This window comes from Pinus tabuliformis, chromosome J, assembly GCF_031772625.1.
Source record: "Pinus tabuliformis cultivar Carrire ecotype Pingquan chromosome J, CPIR1, whole genome shotgun sequence".
NCBI lineage: Eukaryota > Viridiplantae > Streptophyta > Pinopsida > Pinales > Pinaceae > Pinus > Pinus tabuliformis.
In genome coordinates this window covers 1,519,619,272-1,519,646,961 of record NC_142295.1, presented here as the reverse complement: position 1 = coordinate 1,519,646,961, position 27,690 = coordinate 1,519,619,272, and positions in this window count along the sequence as shown.

The window sequence follows — 27,690 nt, the reverse complement described above, 5'->3', positions numbered from 1 at the left end:
AGATCTGCTTGAGCCTCTTAGTTTCATCATTTCCACATCATTTGCCTTGGTGAAGATTTTCTTTACTCAAGGCATGTTCATACTTCCTCTATGAAGCATTTTCCCCCCTAACAGCCTACGTTCCACATACTTAGCGCTTTCTGATCACTTGTCATATTAACTACTAATTTTACTATATAGCTTCCTATCTGTTTCCTCGTCCCCTACTAAAACTATGTATACAATTCCCCTAGGTACATATCCCCATCCCTTGGCACTATAACCATATAATATCAAGTTTGGGAAATGCTGAGTTCACTAGGAGCTTGACATTAGCCTTCCATGTTCAAACCCTGGGATTAACTTGACATATGGTTAAGTTAATAACCTTTACCCACCCCTTCACCCTTAAAAAACCGCACATTTTCCACCCCTCCGCAGTCATTTTCCCAAAGTTAATGTTTAAAAGTTTTGTTAAACATTAAGTTATTTTCCCCCGCTTAAAATTAACCCCATAAAACCCACTTTCCGCCCTTATCCTAAGGTCTTGCCCACAAAATATTTGCCCCGCTCATTTTATAACCCGCAAAACCCATTGTTTATTAAAGTCCCCCCCCCCCCGCCGTATGAATAAACACATAAAATAGGGCGTGGGCCCCGTCATTAACTATCTGCCGTGTTAATTGTCCCGTCGGCCGTTAGATCTGGCGCGCCCAAGATCTACGGTGGGCGGGTGTTTCTGGACCCCGACCTACCGAGGGTTAGCGTCTGGGAGATGGGCGGTTTTCCCGTCGTACTCCCGCCACGCGTCGCCCTCCCGGGTGTGGCGGAGCCCCTTCCTCCGAAACCGCTTCAGTGCAAAGGCGGTGCGCCCGAAACTGCCAAACCGCCCTCCCCTGGGTGATGTCGGCGCCACGTCCTCCCCATGACGTCACCTCCCCAAGCCTCCGCCCAGTGATGTCATCCTACTGCATCATCTGCCTGCGTCGGCCTCCTGCCACCATACTGCCAACTCACTATTGCCACGTCACTGCCACCGTGTACTGCCACGTCACCCGCCGTACTACTGACATCATCAGCTGACGTCATCCCGCCATGTCACCCGCCATACTGGGTCCCACCCGCTGACTTCATGCTGACGTCATCACTCAAAAAGGCGTGAAAGGTGAAAATCGTGCTTAGGAAGCCTGGATTCAAATTCTGAGGCAGTTTTTAATGCATGATTAGCGCCCAAAGTGGAAAGCCCCTCATTGCATAGCCCCCAGCAAGCCCGAAAGGCGTAGAATGACCCGATTTTCTTCGCGAAGCATTCAGAAAGGGGAAAACATAGTTTTTAAAGCAACAGAGGGCCGAGCAGCTGCCATGAAGGATCGATGGGATAGTCTAAAACATTCAAGATATATTAAAGACTCCAGGATCAGCGCCAAAGAGTATCAGGAAGCGGCAAAGAGTATCAGTTCAACAACATCAAATCAGGTGAAAAATAAAAACCTTCATCAAAGTCAGCAAAGCAGTTAAGGCCATTTAAAAGCCTATCTGGTCGAGATTAGTGCACATTAATGCCAGCAAAACAACAACAAAACCAAGTTAGACGTGGAGATAAAGGACAAATCACAGTTATTACATGAGGACTGCACTGAGCCACCCAGGACAGACATTAACTCAGTTTTGATACAACTGCCCTCAGCACAGCCCAAAGATATTTTCAAGCATTTATTTCTGGATAAGATTAGGTTAAAGTAATCATTTTCTTTCAGACATGTTTAGGTCGGCTGTAATAGATTAGGTTTTGGACAATTTTCCCTATATATACTGACCCTCTGTATTGTTTTAAGGGTTGGTTGGTTGATAATATTCATTAGAGACTCGCACTGGATATCTGAGATGTTTTACTTAATCAAAGATTGCTGAAAAGCTTTGGGGAAACGACTGTCTGCTTTGTGCCTAATGGTTTGAAGAATTGAATGTGGAATTCTTGTGCTGCAATATGAATCAATAAGTGTTTCTTCACCTCTATTATTTCAATTTCATTTATGCTCAATTTGCAGAACGAAGGATTGGTTTAGAATTTTCTTAGATGCACTCTATGCTAAGTTTCTGTGGCTTCTTAATGTTTTCTTCTTGATTTAGGCATAAATATGAATTCTGTTATGGCTCATGTTTGACCTATTTCACATATGGATGACTGTTATCTTGGAATTCTTAACTGCTCCTAGATAGGGCTCATTTATCTTCTTTCTGATGACCTGAATGAGAGATTCTTAATTGCCTCTCATTCCTTAGCCTTTAATCCATTTCTTTTTACCTTGAATGATTGTTTCATATGCAGCTAGCTTGCTCTATATTCCTTCTTGTGACCAAGAAAACGCACCAGCAGTCCTACTCCTTGACTCCACGCCCAATGGTTCTAAAACTTTCATACTATCCCTGCCTCTTTACTTGAAAGCATCATCCTTCCCACCAAAAAACAAAACAAAACCCCTTGAACTCAATAACTAGCCTAAAAAACATTATCAACAAAGCTAAATCCGAAAGAGAGAGCCCTCTCTGATTGCAGGTGGCCTAGAACCTACAGTCCAAAGATTGGTCTGTGGTTACATCGGCCGTATCCTTTTGATGCCGACCAGAAGGACAACCTAAGTGATAACACCGCCCATTCTGCTTCTTTCGAACTTCAAAAGTCCTCAAGTATGGTTTAACTATCTATCGGGTCTACCCTTGGGTCGTTGTCACATGTCGCACTCGGCCTGGTCCCTTTGTTCCTTGAAATACTTGAAAAAAATGGGAAATACATAAAAAAGGCCTCCCTCCAGACTTCAAATATTTAAACAATTTCATTCCGGAAACCCATCGGGTCCCGGTCTTATCGCATCGCGCACATATACATGTAAAGGATGTGCCCCTTGGTTTTCCCGATTGCGATCTGCCGAGGCAATGTGGGCCGTTGATCTGTGCACGCAATCGATGGTCCACGTTGAATTGCTGATCGCGATCGCTCATTACAATATTTTCTGTGACGATAATGCCGATTCGCCTCCGCCGATTGCAACTCGCCGATCCGATCATCGATGATCACTGATCAGCGGTGTCATGTCTGCCCTTAAGCCCTCCTTTGGTTTTTGCTGATAGCGATCTGCCGATGTGATGTGGGCCGTTGATCTGCCAGATTTAACGGCTGCTGTGCAACCATTGTTTAAGCCTGCGCCTGTGGGTTTTTTCATGGTTTTAGAGTGTTTTTGTCTCTCGATAGTTTATTTATGCTCTCCTGAGGGCTTTTGGCATATGATTGTTTCGACCTTGGGAAGATCTTAATCAACTCTTGAAGAGTTCAAGAGTGTTTTGAATCCATTTTTTGGGCCGTTTTTCCACAAGGCTAACACTGGAATCCTATTTGAGCACAACCAAGTAGACCAGGCCTGTCTCTGACCATAGAAAATCCTCGTTGTATAGTAGAGCTAACACTGGCTCCTTCTGGGGATGAGATCCTCCCTGTGAGGTCTCAAGAACTGTAGACCAATGCCTTCACACAGAACAAGCTTAAAACATTGCCTAGTATTCCATTGGGAATGGAGTCTAATTAAATCTACGCTAAAACCTGTAAAAGAACATGCTTACAATCATTAAGGCTTGAAAACCTTAAACAACATAAATCTTCAAAAACTGGCTATCTACTGGACCATCAAAATTGTTTCTCCTCCTCTCGACTGGCTTATCAGCCTGTTCATTAAAGATCTGCAAAATTGGATTTATTTGATCCTCTACCTCAAAAAGTGGGGATTTGACCTTATCAGGTAGAGATGGTTTATACTTCATCCCCTCTCTGTATGCTGTCATCCTAGGATGTTCTTAATGGGAGCCTTTGTACACCTGTTGAATAACAATGGTTGCTGTGTACTTGTTTGTGTCATTTGTGACCTGCACAATTAATATAAATAGTGAACAAATGTATTCTTGTGTGGAGGACACAAAGAATTCGTCTGCTCTTGCATCTTTCTTAGAATGATCCCCATCCAAGGGAGTGTCCCAAAACTATGCATCTTCTTCCTCTGTGATCTGGCACACTGCCCTTCCAAGCTGTGTGGAGGCTGACTAGACAGGCATCAGAATACCAAGACTGAGATAATTAGTATCAGTCTTGGGCATTGAATTATGGCTTGCTCCAGTGCCTAATGGGAAATCATGAGGGCTTGTATTTTGAACAGACGAAGAAGCATGAGATGATGAGGAACTAATTTCACCCTTTTTTATCACTAGGCTGGGGATAACAACAGGCTGGTCAATTTGCAGATCTGCATAGTCATTGAAAGTTGGCGGGCTTTAGGCTCAGACTCTTTGAGGATGGTAGGACCTGCTGTTGGTTGTTTTTGCTGATAAGCTTGTTGTTCTGTAGGTACAACAAACTCATGAGCAGTGCCTCTGGATAATGACCTTTCATAAGCAGCTCGGGTTAAGAAAGGGGCACTGCCCTTATCTTCCAAACCATGGACCTCCTCCTCCTCTTCTTCAAATTGCTCTTCTTCCATGACTATATTCTGAAAAAGGGTATTCACCCTTTGGTCTTCATTTGCATCCTTGTTTCTTTGCAGAGTCTACAACTGCTCATTTTCTCCTCTATCTAGATTTGGATTTGGAAGAGCAAAGGAACAAGGAGCTCCCGCTTCCTCAGAATGATGCTCAGCTCTTAATCTGGAAACTCTAGAGGCTAATGACTCTATCATCCTGGCCGATTTATTGATCTTAGGATTTGAGGATGATGAGAGCTCACCCCTCTGTCTTCTCCTATCAGCATTACCTCCGAGCCTTTCTGTAGCCGTGATGTTTGACTCTACTTCAAAGGCTGCGTCTTTCATATCAGCCAAAGAAGCACATCTTCTTTCTCTTAACAACAAGTAGAGCTGAGAATCGAAGGCATTGGCATAAGTAAGCATAGCATAAGTAGGGGTGGGTTTCACTTCAACTGGTATTCTGCTATACATATGGTTGAATTTGATGTTGAAATCAGACAACAGCTCACCATTCTCCCTCTGTAAGTTCCCAAATTTAGTATGATAGTAGAGCATATCTTTCTTATACCCCCAGTGCTTTAGCAACACATCATCTAAGGCCTCAATATCTGCTATAGACCTAGGGGTTAATTCTCTGAACCATTTTCTAGCTTATCCATCTAGGCTTTGGACAAAAGCCCTCATCCACACATCATTTTCACTTATATCTAAGTTATCAACATAGCTATAAAAGGATTCAAGGTGCTCTTCAGCTGTTACACCCTCTGTACCAGTAAACTTAGGCATATATTTCTGATAATCTCCTACAGGCATGGCATTCAAAGGGACAGGCAAGACCAGGGGTCCATACCTAGCAGCTATGATTCTTTCAATCTTTGTGAGAGCTTGCTGGCCTACCATGACTAAGGTAGGTGGAATGATACTGGTAGATTGAGCGGTATGAAGCGATGCAATGGATGGCAGAGACAAAGGAATGTGATGGACTGTATGGGATGCTTTCTTTGGATTGAGTTTCAAAGGGGGACTAAATGAACAAGGAGCTCTATGAATCTCTGAAGGTACTTCTTATCTAGTGGATATAGATGGGATTTTTTGGGCTTACCTGATCCTGATGCTCCTTTCCGTGAAGTTTTATTCTGCTTAACAATCTTCTCACGGTCAGGCACTAGGAAAGCTGGTGACTTCTGAGGATTTCTTCGAGTGCGTCTCATAAACTGAGCCAGGACTATAATGTGGAGTCACCAAAGGTTAGTCTTCCTCCAGTGGAGTCGCCAAATAGATGATTACAACCAGAAATGTGCCCAGACTTTGTCTATCATCAAAATCTGGAACTGTGTCGTCTCCCAGGGAAGCTGAGCTTCAATCTCCTCTCCCCGACAACGGCGCCAATTAATGTTATCACCCCAAGAAACTCTCCTAGGTTGTATCTCGGAGATGCTCGGGAACATTACAAACTCAACAAAATGTTGGAAATGGATGAATGGAAGGAATGATGCATATTCAAGCCAGATAACCACTTCTACTATGCTTAACTCCAGACATGGATGAACACCCCCAGACTACAAGGCTTTAGACCACCAATTACTCACAATTTGAGGATTAGGTGTACATGGAGGATACTGACCACACCAGCAGATGCACAAGACCATGTGATGGCCGACTGCAACCAGTAAAGAGGTCTGCAAATCTATTTCCTAATGCGCAGACAGGATGACAGCTCTCTGGCACTAAGTCAACAGAAACCTGCATAACGCATTCAATGATACATACTAGACTTCAACATAGAGGTGGGATGATAGCCCCTCTAATGCTAAATATCAAGTGCACATGAACAAATGCATAACAGGCATAGGCTAGAATAGAGTAGAAATGGAAAGTGAACAATTAACAACAAAAGAAGCTTGTATTAGCTGAAAATGAAGACCAGACGCTGCAAGTATTAAAGTAGTTACAGTCTCCAGAAGTTGAACCTTACATCAAAACAACAACCATCAACCCTCATTACATCTATTTTCTAGGTCTATATAGAGTTTCATTACAAAATGTTCTACTATCCTATGCGTGGAGGGGTCATAATGGACCACCAACCACTTTAACTATCTAATATGGGTCTCTGTTGCAATCTGCTTGCTTCAATGAATTAATTTGACCTTCTCTGGTGCTCTGTTGTACTCCTCGAGTAGGTGGAGTGTCGTAAATCATGAAATCCCTTAACTGTTGGATGTGCTATGCGTGGCGGGGTCATAATTGATCACCAACCACCTTAACTCTCTGATGGAGTCTCTAGTGTAGTCTGCCGCTTCAGTGAACAAAATTGATCTTCTTCGATGCTTTGTTGTCCTTCTCGAGCAGGAGGAGTGTCCATAACTGATAAATGCTGTGAGATGCTCGAGGCTGGTCCTTTCCTTCTCGGCCATCCTGTTTGTTGAATGTGGTGGTTGAAGAGTAACTGCATGGAGTGGTGAACACTGGCCACCTTCGTCCTTTCAGGAGTAGGAAATGACTATGTTGCACTATCTATGCTCCTTGATCACCTCTGTTGTGGGCTGCCTCGTGTTGTGCTGTCGCCTTTCCACTTCCAACCTTCTGTCTCTATCTCTTGGCCTCTTTTAGGTGATGGGATGGCTATTCGGGCTTTTCTGCTCTCTTGAAAAATTCTTAATAATGATTGTTTTCTGTTGTATATAGAAAACGCTGTAACACTGAGAAATCCCGCCCATTCTACTTCTTTCAAACTTCAAAAGTCCTCAACTATGGTTTAACTGTGTCTCGGGTCCGCCCTTGGGTCGGTGTCGCATGTCGCACTCGGCCTGGTCCCTTTGTTCCCTGAAATACTTGAAAAACATGGGAAATAGATAAAAAAGGCCTCCCTTCGGACTTCAAATATTTAAACAATTTCATTTTGGAAACCCATCGGGTCGGGTATTATCGCATCGCGCACATATACATGTAAAGGCTATGCCCCTTGGTTTTAACGATTGCGATCTCCCGATGTGATGTGGGCCGTTGATTTGTGCGCGCAATCGATGGTCCACGTTGAATCGCTGATCGCGATCGCTCATTACAATATTTTCTGTGTCGATAATGCTGATTTGCCTTTGCCGATTATGACCCGCCGATCCGATCATCGGCGATCGCTGATCGACGGTGTCACATCCACCCTTAAGCCCTCCTTTGGTTTTTTCCGATAGCGATCCACCGATGTGATGCTGGCCGTTGATCTGCGAGATCTAACGGCTTCTGTGCAACCATTGTTTAAGCTTGCGCCTGTGGGTTTTTTCATGGTTTTAGAGTGTTTTTGCCTCCCGATAGTGTATTTCCGCTCTCCTGAGGTCTTTTGGCATATGATTGTTTCGACCTTTGGAAGATCTTAATCAACTCTTGAAGAGTTCAAGAGTGTTTTGAATCCATTTTTTGGGCCGTTTTCCCACAAGGCTAACAGTGGCATCCTATTTGAGCACAACCAAGCAGACCAGGCCTGTCTCTGACCATAGAAAATCCTCGTTGTATACTAGAGCTAATAGGATCCTCAGAAGCCATTCCATGGAAATTTGGAAGATTCTCTAATGGGATGACTTTCATTGGTGCATTGGCTTGTGGATCAACAATACGGTATTTTATGGTCAAAGTTTGTGTTCTTGGTGCTGCGTTCGCCATTTGGTCAAAAAAATGCAAGTCATCTTCAGGGATTTCGTGATCAGGGGGTATTATCTAGAGAGTAATATGTTGGCTAGCTTTTGGACCTTGAGAAGATCTCACAACACTATTTAGATTGGGAACTTCAAATTCTTTCCTTACAACAGGTGCGTAGTAAATTCTGGCTCAGAAAGTCGCGGGTGTGGCTCACTCATCTCACCTTCCCCCTCTCTTAAATTGCAAGAATGCCCCTCACTTTTACTGGAAGGACTGGGATACCTAATAGATGTATCTTGAAAACTTTGCTCAGACCCTACAATTTTGTCATAAATCTCAACGTGAGCTGCAGTGGCTATGGTGGATGACCCTGCCTCTCAAGGGGAACAGTAGAACCCTTCCCAAATGTTGTTAGGGGGCCTACCGATGCTTGAGAATATGAGTTGCGAATAATCTCGTCTATAAAGGTCATTCTTCCAAGGCCAGGCTGACCTTGGGTTTTGGTGGTTTTTGAGGTAATATTTTTATCTATAACTATTTGATTTGTGGTCCTAGGATTTTTCCTAGTCATACACACTAAGTTATCTAAAGGTATCAGCTAAGGGTAGGCACCGACACAAGTGTTTTACTTAGTGCATGCGTAGGTTCTTACCTTCTATCTTTAATACCTAATCCTGCAAGGATATGGCTAACACTTCTTTGACAACCTCCCCGGTTACGACACCAAAATGTTGGGTTTCTTAGTTGTTCCTAAAAGACCAACTGACCTCTATACATTAAATCGTCAGCCTGGAGTTTCGTCTATTTATTTCAAGGCTATCCACACAGTGTGTGCAAGAGACAGTGCTAATATTATCTAATCCTAATGAAAGGTAAATGCATGTGAATACAAGGAACAATTAGGATCTACCGAAAAGAACAATTCACTCACAACTTCTGGGTTTCAAGCATAAACAATTAAAACTGCTAAAGGAATCAAAGCATTAAATCTTTTACCAAAAACAATTAAGTAAGCATTAAATATTCTACCAAGAATATTGAAATAACCCTGCTAACACAAAGTTGTTTCCTAGGAAACTGCATCTATAAGGAAGGAACAACACTCTGAATAGAAATGAATCTGCTGAAAGAAATATCGAATCTTCAAGATTAACAACTCTTCATTAATTGCAGGAAACAACATAACAGATAGCACTCGAAGAACCAACTATAATAAATCCAATTCTATGATCTTTCACTGTGATTGCTGCAGAAACTAATATTGTAATGACAAATCCAATAACCAACGATTAGATCTAGAAAGAAATTGAATGATTGTAAAACAAGAACTGAAAGCTAAACATAAATTTAATAACACAAGAAAGGACAGTAGTCATTCTAGGACTGGGCCCAAGATCGCTGGAATTCAACTACCTCGTAGCTAATTCAGTGCAATAAGTTAAGGTCGAACCGTGAAAGTCTCCATTAAATTAATATGAACAACTTACAAAATATGTTTGTAAAAACTTATAACATAGATCAAAATGACAATAATTCCCCACTAAACTACCAAGGTTCAATTCCTCATTTTTATATTACAATCAAGTCTATTTTCAAAATAGAGAAGCGATCCTGAAGATTCTCAGGATGCTTAATTAAAATTACAAAATCTCCAACGTTTCCCTGGAATAACAGGCCAAGATATTTTCTTCAACTAATCTTTCCATGATAGAATTCGGTCTCATTCAATCAGGTTATAACAAACCCACACAACTCCACATAACTCATTCTTCTTCGACTATTCCAGGGAACAACATCCAATATCGAATATCCCTGTCAATTATTAGTTCAAATCGTAAGCATATTGTGTCTTTTCGTAATTTAAATTAACTCTTTAAAGAATAAAATGATGAAAATATTATCGACTTCTTCCTAGAATCCATATCACACGAATTACCATATTCTATACATAAAAAGCTTAGAAAACTAATAAAAAGATAAGGAAATATGGTAAGAGAATGTATCAATTCTGAAGCCCAACACTGAGTTTAGGACAACAAAGGGATCAACTCTTTGGGAGAGAACTACATCGTGTTTGGAAAGTGGTTTGAGGTTTTTATTGTGTGCCCTACGAGTCTTGTGAATGCACAAATCCCAAGGGAAGGAGGCAGTGTTAGGTCCCTATAATACTAGTGATTACCCCGTTACTATTGTAGTTGTATCCCTTATTAATATTGTTGTACCCCTATTATTCCCATATTGTTATTACTGTGCCCCATAGAATCCCTCTATTGTTATTTTTCTGGCTTTATATTATTATTTTTAGGTTAGCTGGGTTATATTGTGACTCCTTAGACTCCTATATATAGAATGGAGGTTTTTTCATTTGAATCATCGAAGAATTGTTCATTTATGTAATGTAAAGGAGGTTGCCCCCTCGAAGAGGCTGAATTCTAAGGCGTTGATCTATATTTTCTATCTTTTTGTGAGCTGGTTTCATAACATTTGGTATCATAGCTTTGGATTCTAGGGTTTCGCTGCTCCAAATAGGTCATCATGGAATTTTCTCTATAACTTTTTTTCTGCGACATTTCAGAAGCTAAAAAAAATCCCCATTTGAGATGAAATCGCATTGAACCTCGGGTCCGAATTTTAGAGCTTTTTGCACTATATTTGCAGAGATATGGTTTGAGGAAGTTGGTCTTATTGCAGACTCCTGAATTACATTCCAAACAGGTGACCTGGGGAAAATCGTCATAACTTTCTCTCTGAGCATCAGATTGAAATTTCATAAGAAGGTCCAAAAATATGAGGGACTGCAGTTTCATGTATATATTTTTCAGAGCCAAAGGTTGAAACAGTGACTCGTGGCATGCCATACAAGTTCGCTCTATTGAACTAGTCTATAATCAGGTCACTGTGGGAGGTTTGGCATAACTCTTCGCTGGAAAATCCAATTTGGATCAGACTGGTGGCATTGGAAAGAGGACACAGAGTGATACCGCAGGTCATAATTTCAGAACTGGATGATATGAAATTATAGAGATACATCAGATTCAATATCAAGCTCCTACAAAGTGAAAAAAGGTGTGTAGTTTTTTTAAATTTTTGCATAAGCTTGGCTTGAAAAATTAGTTTGAAAGAATTCAAAGGGCATAGTGTTATAGACATTTTTGGGCACTGCAACCCCAAGCATAAATGTCCATAAAATAAGGGCTCCTAAGTCCCTAAAAGTGTTGTTTCATACCCTAAAAGAATAAGGTCAACTGATTACAGCTTCTCCCAGAAGTTCTCCATGAAAAACTGCTTAGAACTAGTCAAAATTGGATCATTTCACTTGTTCCATGACCAGGGTGCGATGCATCTCACCTTGTACACACGGGAAGTGTGTTGCATTTCCAAAAGCCCTTCTATGGGGTGCGATGGACGATAAAAGACAAGTGGCGCAGACAGTTTGCGAGGTGGATGATCATGGAATCTTCCAGAAACTTCTCCTGGGACACTTGCCTCTCAGAATCGCTCAAGGATGAGTAAGAGATCAATGAGATCTCCAAGTGGAATCAAGAACTATCAGAGAGAAGACATTAATAAAAAACCCAGAGCTGACTCACACCTCTGCAAATATCTATATATAGATCTCTCATCCCAGAGATCCGGAGGTTGGAGGCTGGAATTTTGCATCTTGTAAGGAATTGCTGTTGGTTTCTTGAGACAACATCATAGTGTTGGGTGATCTAAGCTTTGTATGAGGTGAAGAAGGGCTTACTTGCTGAGAGGATGATGCTGGGTCAGAACAACTGGTTGTAACTCCCTTGGCTCTTTCTTGGTTATCAATAAAAGCTATTCAAGTTTTCCTCCATACTCTTGTGTCATTTATGTTTTATGCATTTGTATGGTCAATTTACATCTGATCCTAGATTGTTTATGATTATAGATCCATGTTCTTGTATAGTGTTATGCTACTGTGATCCTACAGGTACTCTTTGAAACTAGGCGTACAAGGGAGCAGGTAGCGAAAGACTATCAAGAGAGAGAGGAATCGAACTAGGAGATTAGCGCAAGATAGAGGTTGGTCTTCTTTGTTCTTCTCTCATCTATATTTCATAAAGGAATCTAGGTACCGCAAAATCGCCCCTCCCAAAAGCAGGCTCTATTATCAGTAATAGGTGGGATTGACCCAACGGATTCCAATCTTGTATCCTTTAATCACAAAGGTTATGACCCTGAGTTACCAGCTCAACTAGCTTTCCTTATTCAAGCGAAAGCCCTCAATAAAACTGTTCATCGAACAATTATTGATGAGGGGGCATCTACATGTATTATGTCGATGAGTTGCTAGAAACATTTAGGCTCACCACCCTTGTTGCGATCGTCAACGATGTTAAAAGCATTTGATGGACGATCATACACTCCATACGGGATTTAAGTAACTTGCAAGTTGAACTGGGGGGCAAAACAGTAGAAATTAATGTTGAAGTAATCGAAGGAAACCTCGATTAAAACATCCTATTGGGAAGGCCCTGGATATATGCCATGGCCGCAGTTGTGTCAACCTACTTTAGGAAGATTGCATTTCTCTTCCAAGGAGGAATTACAATCGTCGACCAACAAACATTTCTCCCCAACAGTTCACATGTTACGGGAAGCATTCCAATGATCCATGGAAGCAATCATTCACTTCAAAATATTGGAGTAGGCCTCCTAAAAGACCCTGCCTTAATGGGTAATTTTTCCCAACCGCCTCCGAGTAATCGGGTGGAAGTGGCCACAGTGGAAACATGCAATATGAAATCTTCTATATCTAATGGATTCAGAAGATTCCTAAACATTTTTTCGGCATGGATCATCGCTATTTTATAAATATTGTAGCAATCAATTTTCTTGGCCTGGGGGGAAAACCCAAATCAACGATCATCGAGTGTTTGGATAGATAGGTCTAAGGAATATGGCACCTCTTCAGATCCTTGGTCGCATGTACATTCTACAAACGAAGGAATCATTCAATCAATGATGATAGGAGAGGCACCATGGGAAGATTACCACCATCGCTCCCATCTTCCAGATTACCACGAAGATTATTCCAGCAACCTTAATCATCCATCAGTTTTTGATTTTCTATCAAATACTATAAATACGGTGGATTATGAGGATAGTTCTTTTATTGTGTCAACCTCATTAAAAAATGAAAGAAATCCCCTTTCCAAATATCAAAGGTAAACCTTCATTCCAACCACCGAGTTGAATGCAATGAAGCTTGGGGGGCATGCACCTCGATTTGCGTTATTATGCTGGGGGCATGCAAACTTATCATGATCAGTGTTACTGCAAGGTTCAAGCTCGTTAAAAAAAAATAAACCCGCCACGAGCAGTGTTACTGCAGGGTTCAAGCTCGTTAAAAAATAAACCTGCACCGAGCAGTTTTAACGCAGACTTCATGCTCGTTAAAAAATAAACATAAGAAATGGGCAAATGTTTCCCCCAACGTTTAAGCTCAATAAAAAATGAACCAATTCCCGGTAAATAATCATCGTGAATGTAATACTTCAGCCTTTTAAAGCCTTGGTCGTGTTCCCATCATCACCTCCACTTTGTATTGGCCGATCATTCACCTCCACTTGATTGTTTACCCCTTTTGAGGAACAGCCGCGAAGAGTGATATTGTTAGCCATCCTTGTGACACTGCTGTGATTTGAAAATTCCAAACCTTACCTGGAATCAACTGCTACCCGAATTTATCACTCGTTCCTCAAAGACGAGTCTCCTTTAAGCTCTTTTCAACTGACTCGTAAAATATGAAAAGATTGCCGAGCCATTGGCCTTTCCAGCTCGTTAAAGGGGCCGGAAGTGCTATCCCTCCTTTAGATTTTAATCTTTTTGGACCTGAGGGATTATTACGCAAAAAGATCGAGCGCTTGTTTTGTTCGGCTCGTTAAAAGTATCGAAAATTCATCCCTTCTATATTGTTTTATACTTATTCGGACTTAAGGGACTAGATGACGAAAAAGGAATTTTGGAGTTTCCTTTACATCCCTTTTTAGACTCTCTAAAATTGAAAAGGACCGAGTTATCTTTGTTGTTAAACTCGTTAAAACTTAATAGCGACAAACTTGTCCATGGCAGACAAGAACGAGTTTCACTATCGCTAGGCTCATTAAAACATAGCAATGGGTTTTCCCGAAGGGAAATTATAGAACAAGCATAGGTTATCCTCCTCAAGCTTGACAAAAATAAAGAGGTACTGGTCAGCAATGACTGGGGAAAAATTGGGAAGAAAACTTGAAGAAACTTTGTTGGTAGCATGTCGCTCTTGAACATGACACTTTCACTCCGCATCCAAGTTGGGTTGGGTTGTTTCATTCACCAGTCACATCGCCATGGTCCCATCACACCATCCACATTTGGGGTTAATGCCACCAATCCATCACGTCAGTGTCACCGATATGTTCAAGAGAAGTCATTAAGAGAATTCACCTGTGTCTCACCCGCTACAATACATTTACACTCCATTCTTTCATGACCGCCACCCTGAACCTTATGTCATTAGACCGTTTTCACCTCCATTAAAATCATTTGCTCCATTTCGTGTCATTGATGTGGGATTCATTAAGGCCCTCCTATGATGGATCGCTTCTTGTCGACATCAGCTCATTATCCAAGAAGTCGATCTAGGAACACCCGTTTCAGTACTTTGAAGCTTGCATGCCTCAATAGCAAGTTTCTCACTTCCGACGACAGGTTTACATCAATGGCCTTCGACTGAAAGATTTTGCGTGGTGTTCGACGCCAAGTCCTTTATTCACACCACGTGAATTATACTGCAGTACCTTGAGGGCCATTATCATTATCGGTGATTCCTCTCACGCCTGTTAACAGCTTACATCATTGGCTGGTAATCAGGCGATGTCTTTCCATGTTCGACTTCAGAACATCTCTCACATGGATCGACTTGTACTTTGAGTGAAGATTGAATGAGATTGAAGACCTCGGATCTAGTTTCATCCATCCGGGCTGTGATATATATTCAGGAAAATAAAGACATCAAATGTACATCATTGTTGAACAGATAATCATCCAATCTAAGGGATGATGGCTCTACCAGAATCATCAGTCTACACTTAGATGATTGTCTGTCCTATGTACATGTAAATGAATTTATAAAGTTGAGCATGGGAATGCCCGCCTCAGCCAGATCATGAAAATATTATGAAGATACTGTATTGTATTGTATCTTATTACAGGTCTCCTTCCAGCTTGAAAGAACTTCGGATCCTCATGATAAAGCATTTCACCCGACATCAAAAAGATTAACGACCTCATGCTTTATGGGGCAATTTTTATAGACATTTTTGGGCACTGCAACCCCAAGCATAAATGTCCATAAACTAAGGGCTCCTAAGTCCCTAAAGTGTTGTTTCATACCCTAAAAGAACAAGGTCAACTGATTACAACTTCTCCTAGAAGTTCTCCATGAAAAACTGCTCAGAACTGGTCAAAACTGGATCATTTCACTTGCTCCATGACTAGGGTGCGATGCATCTCACCTTGTACACACGGGAAGTACATTTCATTTCAAAAAGCCCTTCTATGGGGTGTGATGGACGAGAAAAGACAAGTGGCGCAGACAGTTTGCGAGGTGGATGATCATGGAATCTTCCAGAAACTTCTCTTGGGACACTTGCCTCTCATAATCGCCCAAGGATGAGTAAGATATCAATGAGATCTCCAAGTGGAATCAAGAACTATCAGAGAGAAGACACTAATCAAAAACCCAGAGCTGACTCACACCTCTGCAAATATCTATATATAGATCTCTCATCCCAGAGATCCGGAGGTTGGAGGCTGGAATTTTGCATCTTGTAAGGAATTGCTGTTGGTTTCTTGAGACAACATCATAGTGTTGGGTGATCTAAGCTTTGTATGAGGTGAAGAAGGGCTTACTTGCTGAGAGGATGATGTTGGGTCAGAACAACTTGTTGTAACTCCCTTGGCTTTTTCTTGGTTATCAATAAAAGCTATTCAAGTTTTCCTCCATACTCTTGTGTCATTTATGTTTTATGCATTTGTATGGTCAATTTACATCTGATCCTAGATTGTTTATGATTATAGATCCATGTTCTTGTACAGTGTTATGCTACTGTGATCCTACAGGTACTCTGTGAAGCTGGGCATACAAGGGAGTAGGTAGCGAAAGACTATCAAGAGAGAGAGGAATCGAACTAGGAGATTAGCGCAAGACAGAGGTTGGTCTTCTTTGTTCTTCTCTCATCTATATTTCATAAAGGAAAAACAAAAGTAGCTTTACTTTGTTTGTTTCTAAGGTAGCTACCACACCTTAGTGGGATAAGCAGTTCTGTGTAACACTTTTCCCTGTAACACATAGTAAAGCATTATTATCAGTAATTGATGCCTCGAGGAAAGAAATGAAAACACCTAGTAAACAACCTGAAATCTCTAGCATGACTCATGAAGAAGAGGAAGAAATGTAACATGATATATCAAAATTACGAGACCAAGTGCAAAAAGTGTCACTTGCACAAAAAGTAACAGAATCTGAGATGGATGATTTAAATAAAGATGTAGAAGCTAAGATGGATGGTTTAAAGAAAGACGTAGAAGCTTGTTGCCATTATGGTGTTGTCCTTGATGGCAAGATGGAAGATCACAAGTTCAGGCAGGTTCTGCAGGTGCGCTGATCAAAAGGTGCGGTCATCGGCAGGTTGCACAGGCACACCGTTCACAAAGTGCGGACATGTTCGTAGGTATTCCGAACAAAAGGTGCGAACCTAAAGTGCACGAATTTTCATGCAGAGAAAAACGCGCACGTGGAAAATCTTATGTTTTGTCCTTGGTATTTAGTCCGACGTTTTTGATCCTATGGTTTTGGTCCGTGGTTTTACATCTAAAATATTGAACCCAGGTTTTGGGTCCCTAGTATTGTTTCTCAATGGTTTTGGTCCATGGTTTGAGTAAGGCCTAGTCTATAAAAGGGAAAGGAGATCATTTGGCTAAACACAAGTTGGTAGAATATCTTAAGAAGAGCAAGATCTGAAATACTGGTGATCAGCTATTGAGCTAGACCTAAATCAAGGAGAAACCTGAGGATTACAAGTCGGATCTACTGATGGGTCGATATCTCTTTGGCGCATGATCAGATCTGTAAATCTGATAGTCTGGGGTACAATTGAAGACTGATAAATTGTCTATACCCGAAGGTGCACAGGCGAGCCACAAGAGTAGGTGCGGAGGTGCGGAGGTGAGCAGCAGGTGCATGTGCGAAGGTGCACAGGCGAGCCGCAGGAGCAGGTGCGGAGGTGCACAGGCAAGCCGCAGGAGCAGGTGCGGAGGTGCGTAGGCGAGCCGCAGGAGCAGGTGCGGAGGTGCGTAGGTGAGCAGCAGGCGCATGTGCGAAGGTGTGCAGGCGAGCCGCAGGAGCAGGTGCGGTGGTGCGCAGGTGAGCAACAGGAGCAGGTGCGGAGGTGTGCAGGTGAGTAGCAGGAGCAGGTGCGGAGGTGCGCAGGCGAGCTGTAGGAGCAGGTGCGGAGGTGCGTAGTCCCGACACAGCAGAAGTGCGGACATACACAAGTTTCTATTAGTGAATATTGATTTATTTTTTGCACAATGAAGTTGGTTGATTTCATATCTATTTGATACTTGATGGATCAGGATCTTAAGGATTGAAATGTTTATCATTATTTGGTTTGATAAATTAGATCTGAATTATTGGCATATGTTTATGAATGGTATGATTTGGGTATGATCGATGTATGGAACAACTTGCAGATCTGAACGCAGGTTGTTTTTGGTGAAAGCGTTGATTCAGTATTGAGTGATCTAGAGATTGATAATGCAAGTATAGTTGATATGTGTATTGCAATGATGATTAATTGTGTGCTTCAATGATATTGATGGGTCCAATATGAAAATTGGATGAAACATGGCCTTTCAGATTATGGTGTTGTGCTTCAGGAGCATCCAGTTTGAAAATGTATGAAATGTGGTACCTGAAGGATGAAAGAGAAGGTTGTATCCTTCTATAGGTCAGCACCTATGTACTAATACATCAGCAAAGGGGGTGGTAGCTCCCTTCCAGTAGCAGCTGGAAAATGAGTAAAGGTTGGAGCATTTCAGTAGGTGGCACCTATGTATTAGTAAGTGGATGGGCTAGAGCTAAGGGGGTTGTAGCTCCCTTCCAAGAGAAGCTGGAGAACGAGAGAAGGTTGTAGCCTTCTGCAGGTTGAAGCCTGTGTACTGGTATAAGACTGCGCCAGTACAGAATCATTGTAAAAGAAGTTTCTAATTAAAAGAAGATAGAGACATATTGCAGCAGGTGGTTTTCTCCCACATTGGGTTTCCACCTTACATCATGGTGTTCATGTGTGCTTCTTGTGTGTGATGATCTGTTCTATTTTACTGCTCCTATTTACTGCTCATATGGTTAATGAAGTTCTGTTGCATGGATTAACTGAATCATAAGTATTTTGGATATACGCGGTTTATGAATCTTAATATGGAATGAAAAGTTATATTGATTTGATAATACTTATTCACCCCCCCCTCTCAGTATTATTTCAAACAATTGGTATCAGAGCAGGTCCTTTGGTAGAAGCTTGATCGCTTGAAGGAGATCCGTAGAACAATGGGAAAGAATCTTAAGAAGAAAGCGCCTAAGAAGAAAAAGACTTCTCAAAAGAGCTATGACAGTGAGAGAATCGATATGGGAATATGTGGAAGAAGCACTTCAGATTCAGAATCACTTCAAAATGAAGGTCTATCAGCTATGAATTTGTTATCCTCTAGTGATACTCTTATCTATCCATTTGAAGATGATGAAAGTGATAGTTAAACAACTGAAGTTGCCTTTATGGGTGAGCAAGAAAGATATCAAATAGAAGAAGAATTTAAAAGGCTTACAGACAAAATTAGAGAACAACAAGATCTGTTAAACAAAAGGGAATGTGCCTTCAAAGAAGAAGCTAACAAACTAAAATCTCAACTAGAGGAAGGAAACAAGGTAAGGAAGTTATGCAAGGACAAGGAAGATCAATGTCAAAAGTTGTAGGATGAGGTGACATCACTAAGAAATGAAATCAATGAAAGGAGCACAACAATCAAGAAACTCAGAGAAAGATCCAGTTACTATGAAAGGCTTGAAGCTACGATCCTCTCGCTAAAGGAAGATCTTGAAGAATCAAAGAAGCAGAATAAAGATCTACTCCAAGCTCTTGAAAAACAAGAAAACGAAGTTCGTGAATTAAGACATCAGTTGGAAGAAGGAAGAAAAGCTGAAGAAAACATGAAGAAGCAGTATCTTGAAAAAGAAGAGCAACATCAGGTTGAGGTAAATATTCTAAAAGATAAATTAGAAGAAAAGGATAAGCTCTTACGATTTCAAGATAGTACTAAGATTTTGGATGATATTCTTAATAATCAAAGGTCTCCTGCTATCAAAACTGGTCTTGGTTTTCATGAATCTATTGACGGTGAATGTAGTTCACAAAGTAAGACAAGGAACTATAATGCAAAATCTGAAATGCTCAACAAGGAGATGAAAGGTCAACGCCATCAACAGCCAAGGAAAGAAATTCTTCAAAGAAAATCTTTTACTCCTCCGATGAATAATGTTGAATGTTATGTATGTCATAATCTTGGACATGTTGCAGCGAGATGCAGAAGAATATTGGTTCAAGATCATCACACAGAAAGATCGTCATGTTCCAGGTACTTTAAGGGATATTGTTTTTCTTGCAATATGTTTGGTCACAAAGCTGTTGATTGCTACAGAAGGAATATGAAACATGTAAGATATTATGAATGTAACAAGCTTGGACATATAGCAAATAAATGCAGGAACAAAGTATGGGCACCATACCAAGAGAAGAAAACATCATCACACTTGAAGATATGGAAGAAGAAGGAAGTCCAGTCAGAAAGATGTGGCATAGCACAATATGCAGATATAACAGACTCAGGGGGAGATGAAAGTGTAAAAATTTAGTGTCCTGAATCCCATATGCAAGTTTCATAAAGGGAAGCCGCGTATATACGCGAGTTAGACACTGCACAGTTGCATATATGTTAAGCAGCAGGACAGGCTCAGGAAAAGGGGTCTGATATGATTCAGTCCATTATTTGTTCTATTTCATAATGGTTACAATCTGTTGATGTTGTGTGGTAACATGTTTAGAAATGATTTGATCTTAATTTGTGGATGATGATACTTCTTGCTGATATATGCATGATCAAATCTGACAGTAAGCAAGATGGCATAGGTTCAAGGGGAGCATATGCTCTTAATAATGCATTGTTGGCATTATGGTTAATAGTCCTCAGTGATGATGCTCATATGGATAAATGATCCATCTTTCTATGGTTATAAGTTGTCCTTGACAAAATATCATATGATTCTTGGGGTTACATAGTTGGTGCTTAGAATTGTGGTTCATTCTCTGATGATGCATATATGGTGCTTACATGATGATCTTCATAAGGATAAGGAGAAATTCAAAGCTTGAATACACAACTTCATTACTTGATGATGAGTCCCTCATATGCTGCTGTCGTCATATGCATAAAGATCATATAATACAGTTATGATGTAGGATTCCTACAGTTCTTGGCACTCATGTGGGTGAGGATTGTTGCTGTTGATGATATCAAGAAGTCTTAACAAATGATCTTAAGCTCAAGATACATAGTGTTGGATACATGGATGATTACTCAAAGTTGCATTGTTGAAGACATGATGATGATGAGTTCTTACCTATATGATGATAGGTTGATACTTACATATGTTGATTGATGCAGACGTTCCCATGTGATGATACTTGGATCATGCAGATCTTGATGTTGATGAGATAGCTATGGTGTTTTTCACATATGATATAATGTGAATGATTCTGTATGTCATATGCAGAATTCTGTTGATGCAGACATACCTTGTTGATGATATGGATGCTGTTGTCAGATGATTATGGAGCAGATCATTCATTGTGTATGATAGTTGCTGATGACTATCATGATCTTATTTAGATGTTTGATCTCTGTTATAAATGTCATATCAAGTCTCATGATGTAGTAGTTTGTCTCTGTATATTGTAGTCATTTGATGAATCCCTTCTGGTCATATGATGTAATTTGTACCCCCACTATGCATGGGAAGGTTGATGTAATATTTTAGTCATGTACAAACATTTGGTATCTGGTGTATCCCCACTTGGTTGGGTGGATGAGTCAATATTGTATATCCCCACTTGGTTGGGAGATGGATGTATGTATGAGTCTTTGATAGGAAGGTCATTTATGATAGAGTCATGTTCTTTTTTTTTTTTGCAAACCTTGGTTACAGTCAGGGGGAGCATGAACAACTCACTTCGGCAAAGCAGAGATTTCAGCATGTACTCAGGGGGAGTATGGACAACAGAATTTTTATCAAGGAAAGAGAATATCTTGGTCCGCCCTTTGCCCTTGATGTCAAAGGGGGAGAGTGATTTGGTGTTGTTGCCATCAAGTCCAAAGGGGGAGATTGTTGGCATTATGATGTATGTGTTGTACTTGATGGCAACCCAATCGTAGAAGAACAAATCACTTATAACTAGATGAATCTACAGAAGAGATATCAGATGTGACAGAATACATGGGATGTAGGACAGCTCAAAGGAATCAGATGATAGTTCTCAGTATGACAAGTCAGTTTGCCATCAAGTCCAAAGGGGGAGATTGTTGGCATTATGGTGTTGTCCTTGATGGCAAGATAGCAGATCACAAGTTCAGGTAGGTTCTGCAGGTGCGCCGATCAAAAGGTGAGATCATCGGCAGGTTGCGCAGGCACACCTTTCACAAAGTGCGGACATGTTCGCAGGTATTCCGAACAAAAGGTGCAAACCTAAAGTGCACGGACTTTCATGCAGAGAAAAGCATGCACGTGGAAAATCTTATGTTTTGTCCTTGGTATTTAGTTCGATGTTTTTGATCCTATGGTTTTGGTTCGTGGTATTGCATCTAAAATATTGAACCCAGGTTTTGGGTCCCTAGTATTGTTTCTCAATGGTTTTGGTCCATGGTTAAGTAAGGCCTAGTCTATAAAAGGGAAAGGAGATCATTTGGCTGAACACAAGTTGGTAGAATATCTTAAGAAGAGAAAGATCTGAAATACTGGTGATCAGCTATTAAGCTAGACCTAAATCAAGGAGAAACTTGAGGATTACAAGTCGGATCTACTGATGGGTCGATATCTCTTTGGCGCGTGATCAGATTTGTAAATCTGATAGTCTGGGGTACAATTGAAGACTGATAAATTGTCTATACTCGAAGGTGCGCAGGCGAGCCGTAGGAGCAGGTGCGGAGGTGTGCAGGTGAGTAGTAGGCGCATGTGCGAAGGTGCACAGGTGAGTCGCAGGAGCAGGTGCGGAGGTGCACAGACGAGCTGCAGGAGCAGGTGCGGAGGTGCACAGGTGAGCAGCAGGTGCATGTGCGAAGGAGCGAAGGCAAGCCGCAGGAGCAGGTGCGGAGGTGCGTAGGTGAGCAGCAGGAGCAGGTGTGCAGGTGAGCAGCAGGAGTAGGTGCGGAGGTGCACAGGCGAGCCGTAGGAGCAGCTGCGGAGGTGCACAGTCCCGACACAACAGAAGTGCGGACATCTGCAAGTTTCTATTAGTGAATATTGATTCAGTTTGTGCACAATGAAGTTGGTTGATTGCAGATCTATTTGATACTTGATGGATCGGGATCTTAAGGATTGAAATGATTATCATTATCTGGTTTGATAAATTAGATCTGAATTATTGGCATATGTTTATGAATGGTATGATTTGGGTATGATCGATGTATGGAACAGCTTGCAGATCTGAACGCAGGTTGTTTTTGGTGAAAGCGTTGATTGAGTATTGAGTGATTCAGAGATTGATAATGCAAGTATAGTTGATATGTGTATTGCAGTGATGATTAATTGTGTGCTTCAATGATATTGATGGGTCCAGTATGAAAATTGGATGAAACGTGGCCTTTCTGATTATGGTGTTGTGCTTCAGGAGCATCCGATTTGAAAATGTATGAAATGTGGTACCTGAAGGATGAAAGAGAAGGTTGTATCCTTCTGTAGGTCAGCACCTACGTACTAATACATCAGCAAAGGGGGTGGTAGCTCCCTTCCAGTAGCACCTGGAAAACGAGTAAAGGTTGGAGCATTTTAGTAGGCGGCACCTACGTATTAGTAAGTGGATGGGCTAGAGCTAACGGGGTTGTAGCTCCCTTCCAGGAGAAGCTGGAGAATGAGAGAAGGTTGTAGCCTTCTGCAGGTTGAAGCCTGTGTACTGGTATAAGACTGTGCCTGTACAGAATCATTGTAAAAGAAATTTCTAATTAAAAGAAGATAAAGACATATTGCAGAAGGTAGTTTTATCCCACATTGGGTTTCCACCTTACATGATGGTGTTCATGTGTGCTTCTTGTGTGTAATGATCTGTTCTATTTTACTACTCATGTTTACTGCTCATATGATTAATGAAGTTCTGTTGCATGGATTAACTGAATCATAAGTATTCTGGATGTACGCGGTTTATGAATCTTAATATGGAAATGAAAAGTTATATTGATTTGATAATACTGATTCACCCCCCCTCTCAGTATTATTTCCAACAAAGCTAAGATGGATTGTTTAAATAAAGGTGTAGAAGCTAAGATGGACGATTTGAAGATAGATTTGAAGACATGCATGGAAGATTTGAAGACAGATTTGACAAAGTTTCTACAAGAAATTCTTACTAATGGTGAAAGGGTAGTAAAGGAAACTCATGATGAGAACAAAATAAATGTTAATCATGATTTCATAGACTCTAATGTTGGATCAAAGACCCACCATATTCCAAAAATCGATATGAGGAATTTTGATGGTAAGGATCCTGCAACATGGATATTATAGATGGAGCAATTTTTCGATCTCAATAATGTGCAAAACACACAAAAGGTACATATTACAACTTTATATTTGGAACCAAATCAGTTTGTATGGTATCAATGGCTTTGCTCTCGTAAACAAATTATCACTTCGACAATTTTTACGGAAGAGTTGACAACACATTATGAGGATGCAAAAATAAACACTTTTTTTAGCCAATTGATAAGTCTCAAACAAAAGGGTTCAGTAATGGAGCACATTGAGGAGTTCCAAAAATTGAACATAAGGGTAAAAAATATTCCGGAGGAGCATAGGATTGATGTGTTCATAGGGTCTTTAAAGGATAATATCTAACATGATGTTCGCCTTTGGGAACCTGATTCATTAGAGAAGGCATTCAGGTTAGCAAGAAAAATGGAAAGCAAAATTATGGCAACTAGGAAGCATACCACTCACAACTATAAAGATGGAAGTGTTGTTGCCCCTAATCTTCCACAACCTATATGGTTGACACCACAACAATTGGAAGAAAAAAGAGAAAAAGGGCTTTGTTACAGTTGTGATAGCAAATACACTAAAGGTCATAAGTGTGCTGAGAAGAAATTATTCTACATAGATTGTGAAGAGGAAGAAGAAAAGGAGCAAGAAAGGTCAAAAGAAGAGGATATACTCCAGGAATAAAGCCTATATAAAGAAGAAATGAATCAAACCATATCTTGTAATGTATTGGCTAGAATTACCACTCCTCAAACCATCAAGATAGAAGGACAAATCAAGAAGAAAAAGGTAATAGTGTTGATTGATTCAGGAAGTACCCACAATTTTATTCATTGTAAGATAGCAAAAGAATTGAATTTCTTCCTATATCCAGCACCAGAGTGTCAAGTGATGGTTGCAAATGGAGGAACGATAAATTGCTCTGGAAAGTTCCATAATATCAAGCTATCCATGGGAGAATATGTATTGACTAGCCCAATGCTTTCCATTCCAATGGGAGGTGCTGATGTTGTACTAGGAGTCCAATGACTACAATCCTTGGGTACAATAGCTTTTAATTTTCAAGAACTTTTCATGAAATTTTATATGGAAGAAAAGGAATTTGAATTAAGGGGTATTGCAGGGAAACTGAGAAAGATAATCAACTCTAACTGTATGACAAAGCTTCTAAAAAAGGAACAAAGAGGTGTAATTGCACAAATATGTTCGCTAGATGTTTCCACATCGGAGTCATCTATTTATCCAGATCTCCAAAAAGTCTTGGACAATAATTCCAAGGTATTTGAGACTCCCAAAGGTCTCCCCCCTATTCGTGATCATGATCATGCTATTCATTTGATTCAAGGAAGTGTTCCTCCAAACATCAGCTGTACAGATATCCCTATGCCCAAAAGAGTGAAATTGAATGTATGGTTGCAGAAATGCTAGAGGCTGGTATAATTCAACCTAGTCAAAGTTCTTTCTCTGCTCCAGTAGTATTGGTGCACAAGAAGGATGGATCATGGCGCATGTGTCCAGATTATAGGGAGCTCAACAAGCTCACTATTAAAGATAAGTTTCCCATTCCTGTCATTGATGAATTACTGGATGAATTGCATGGATCAATTTACTTCACCAAGTTGGATCTTCGTTCAGGATATCATCAAATCAGAATGAAGACTGAAGACATTCCGAAAATAGCATTTAGAACTCATGAGGGTCATTATGAATTTTTGGTCATGCCTTTTGGCCTTACCAATGCACCTTCTACATTTCAAGGTTTGATGAATTCCATTTTCAAACCCTTCCTTAGAAAATTTGTGTTAGTATTTTTTGATGATATACTAATCTACAACAAGTCTTGGAAGGATCATGTTGAACATGTTGACAGGGTGCTACAACTATTGGAGGAGAAACAATTATATGCAAAAAGATCCAAATGTTTCTTTGGAGTACAAGAGGTGGAATATCTGGGTCATATTGTATCTCATGAAGGAGTTAAGGTAGACCCTAGCAAAATTAAAGCCATTAAGGAATGGAAAATCCCCACATCCATAAAGCATCTGTGAGGATTTCTCGGGTTGACAGGGTATTATTGCAAGTTTGTTAAGAATTATGGGAGAATAGCAGCACCTCTAACAACATTATTGAAGAAAGATGCATTTTCATGGACTCTAAAAGCAACAAAGGCCTTCGAACATCTTAAAGAGGCAATGTGCCAAGCACCGGTCTTAGCTACACCGGACTTCACAAAAACCTTTATTGTGGAATGTGATGCTTCAGGAAATGGAATTGGTGCTGTTTTAATGCAAGATGAAAGACCCATTGCTTTTGAAAGTCATCCAATCAAGGGAAAGTTTTTACACAAAGCTATTTATGAGAAGGAAATGTTGGCAATACTACATGCACTTAAGAAATGGCGACCCTACCTAATGGGAAGACACTTCAAGGTAAAAATGGATCATGATAGCCTTAAATACTTTTTAGAACAAAGATTATCCTCTGAAGAGAAACAAAAGTGGGTCACAAAGATGTTGGGTTATGACTTTGAAATCATCTACCAAAAAGGGAAGAAAAATGTGGTGGCAGATGCACTCTCAAGAAAGGATGAGGATGTGGAAGCATTGTTGTGCGCCATTTCTATTATCCAACCAGATTGGATAAATGAAGCAAGGGAGGAATGGAAGAATGATGAAGAAGTGTGGGCACTTATTCGAAAGTTACAACAAGATTCCAGTACATCTGATACATTTAGCTGGCAAAATGATTCGTTATGGTACAAAGATCGCTTATACCTCTGTAAGAATTCCCAACTCAAACAAAAGATTCTTATGGAATTTCACACTTCTCCTTAGGAGGGCACTTAGGATTTTTAAAAACTTACCACAGGGTTAAGAAGGATTTTTTTTGGGATGGCCTTAAATCAGATATTCAAAAGTTTGTGGCAGAATGTTTTTTTTGCCAACAAAATAAAGTTGAAACAATTAAGACCTTGGGTCTATTACAACCTTTATCCATTCCAAGCCAACGTTGGGAGGAGGTTTCAATGGATTTTATCACAGGTTTACCCAAGTCTGAGGGAAAGAGTGTCATCATGGTGGTAGTTGACAGACTTACCAAGTATGCACACTTTTGTGCATTATCACATCCATTTAAAGCCAGTACAGTTTCTACTGCATTTATGGAAACAATTCAAAAGCTACATGGAACCCAAAGATTATTGTAAGTGACAGAGATCCCATTTTCACTGGAAATTTTTGGACATAATTATTTTCTTGTCTTGGTACTCAGTTAGCTCATAGCTCATCTTATCATCCTCAATCTGATGGGCAAACTAAGATAGTAAACAAATGTTTGGAAGGATATCTTCGTTGCTTTGTATCTGATAAACAGACACAATGGGTCAAATGGTTGCCTCTGGCTGAATGGTGGTATAACACTTCCTTCCATACAACAACAAAAATGACCCCATTTATGGCACTTTATGGATATCATCCACCATCCATCACATCATATTTAAGAGAAAATTCTAAGGTTCAAGCAGTGGAACATCACATCGAACATCAACAACAAGTCCTCCAACTCTTAAAGGATAACCTCGTGTTGGCACATAATAGAATGAAACAATAGGCAGATCAACATCGCAGTGAAAGAAGTTTTGATGTAGGTGATTGGGTATTCCTACGACTACAACCATATAAACAAATGTCCCTGAAGCAAGCTAAGAAG